General features: G+C 40.5%; 1 pseudogene; it reads right to left on the bottom strand.

The window, feature by feature from the left end:
* Window positions 1-1,110: 1,110 nt before the first annotated feature.
* On the bottom strand, window positions 1,111-1,966 carry LOC110122201 (small ribosomal subunit protein uS5 pseudogene; annotated as a pseudogene).
* Window positions 1,967-2,608: the final 642 nt, after the last annotated feature.

Here is a 2,608-nt window from a genome sequence, read left to right as displayed (position 1 = left end):
GATCATGGTGTATGATCTTTTCTGTATATTGTTGGATTTGATTTGCTAATATTTTGCTGAGAAATTTTGCATCTATATTTATCAAGGATATTGCCCTGTAGTTTTCTTTTTTGGTAGTGTCTTTGTCTGGTTTTGGTATCAGGGTGATGGTGGCTTCATAGAATAACTGGGAGTACTCCCTCCTCTTCAGTCTTTTGGAAGAATTTGAGAAGAATCAGTATAAGTTCCTCCTGTGTTTGGTAGAATCCCCCAATGAAGCCATCTGGTTCTGGACTTTGTTTGCAGGGAGGTTTTTTTCTATTATTATTAATACAAATTCTATTTCACTTCTAGTGATCTGTTCAAATTTATCTAATTCTTCTTGATTCATTTTTGGTGGGCTGTCTGTTTCTAGAAACTTGTCCATTTCTCTAGGTTGTTGAATTTGTTGGCATGTAATTGTTCATTGTATTCTATTTTTTAAAAAAATTTCTGCAGTATTTGTTATTATTTCTCCTTTTATTTCTTATTTTGTTTATTGGTTCCTCTTTTCTACTTGGTGAGCCTGGCCAGAGATTTGTCAGTTTTGCTTACCCTTTCAAAAAATAGCTGTTAGTTTTATTGATGTTCTTTTTCTATTATTTTTGTAATTTCTATTTTATTTTCTCTCTGCTCTTTATTATTTTCTTCCTTCTGCTGACTTTAGGTTTTCTTTGTTCTTTTTTCCCAGTTCTTTTAGGTGGTAAGTAGGGAGTTTATCTGAGATTTTTTTTTGTTTTTTGAGGAAGGCCTATATTGCTGTGAACCTCCCCCTTAAGACTGCTTTTGCTGCATCCCATAGATTTTGTATGATTCTGGTTTCATTGTCATTTGTTTCAAGGTATATTTAAATTTTCTCTATGATTTCATTGTTGACCCATTGTTTTTTTAGAGCATGTTATTTAGTCTCAATGTAATTATTTTTCTCTTCTTTCTGTGGTTGTTTTCTAGTTTCATACCATTGTGATCAGAAAAGATCCCTGAAATAATTTCTATTCTCTTAAATTTGTTGATGCTTGTTTTGTGTCCTACTATTCTAGAGAATGTTCCATGTGTAATTGTTAAGAATGTGTATTCTGGTTTTTTTTTTTATTCTGGCTTCATTCACTTTATTTTTCTCATATAAAATTATGTGATGGCTACAGCCGGAGCCTAGGTCCTCTGCATAGAGACTCTGGTGTGGGTCTTGACAAGATGGTCAGTGAATTCCTGATATGGAGACTTGGTGGACACCATCTCTTTCCAGAGATCAGGGGTGAGATAACTGTAGGTCTTGGAAATGGCATCAAAAGTAGCCTTGGCGAAAATGCCAGGGTGATGGTGCAGCCACTGGCAGAGATGTAAGTCATCAGTGCCAGCCATCATCAGGAGCTTCTTGGGCACAGGGGCTGAGGTGATGCCAGTGCCCCTGGGAGCAGGGATGAGGCACACCAGCAAAGAGCCACAACAGCCAGTCACCTTGCAATGGACGCTGTGGGACTTGCCAATCTTATTTTCCTAGTAGCCTCATCACGTGGGGATGATAGAGAGCTTGGCCAGGATGATGGCCCCACGGATATCAGTGTCTACTGCCTTAGAGCACTTGACATCTGAACCGACACATCTGTTGTAATCCCTGATGGCGACAAATGCCTTGAACCTGGTCTGCTGACCAGGTCTGTTTTTGCATGGGCATAATCTTTAAAACCTCATCCTTGAGGGATGCTCCCAGGAAAAAGTCAATGATGTCAAATTCCTTGATGGGCAGAGAGAAGAGATGGATTTCCTCCAGGGACTTGATCTTCATGTCCTTGACCAGGCAGCCCAGCTTGGTAACCGGGAGCCACACCTTGTCCTTGGCCTTGCCTCTGTGAGCTCTGTGATCTCTGCCCTATCCCTGATCCTGACTGTGACCCAAGCCCGGGACCCCCCTGCTGAAGCCACCTTGGAAGCCACCACGGCCTCCCATTCCAGGCCTTCTCTAGGCTTTCTCACAGCACCAATATCATCCACCATTTGGTGTTCTTATGAAGAAGTGTATTCTGGTATTTTGAGGCTGTAATGTCCTGAAAATATCAATTATGTCTCACTATTTTATTGTGGAATTTAGGATCTCTGTTGCCTTATTGTTTTGTTTTGTTTTGGTCTGAAAGATCTGTCAATGATGTCGGTGGGGTGTTAATGTTCCCTAGTATTATTGTATTCCTGTCAATTTCTCCGTTTATGTCTATTAGTATGTTTCATGTCTTTAGGTGTTCCTATATTGAGTTCTGGTAAAGACTGAGGGCAGGAAGAGAAGGGGGTGACGGGGGATGAGATGGTTGGATGGCATCACCGACTCAATGGACATGAGCCTGAGCAAACCCTGGGAGATAGTGAAGGACAGGGAAGCCTGGCGTGCTGCAGTCCATGGGGTTGCAAAAAGTCAGACACAACTGAGCGACTGAACAACAGCAACAACAAATACTGAGTATATGTATGTTAATGAGTGTAACATCCTCTTCTTGTACTGATCTTTTATCATTGTATAGTGTTCTTTTTCATCCTTCTTTATGGCCTCTTTTTTAAAGTCTGTTGTGTCTGATATGAGTATTGCTACCCCAACTTTCTT

Source organism: Odocoileus virginianus, chromosome X (assembly GCF_023699985.2).
Source record: "Odocoileus virginianus isolate 20LAN1187 ecotype Illinois chromosome X, Ovbor_1.2, whole genome shotgun sequence".
Taxonomy (NCBI): domain Eukaryota; kingdom Metazoa; phylum Chordata; class Mammalia; order Artiodactyla; family Cervidae; genus Odocoileus; species Odocoileus virginianus.
This window is presented reverse-complemented; position numbering and strand designations above follow the sequence as displayed.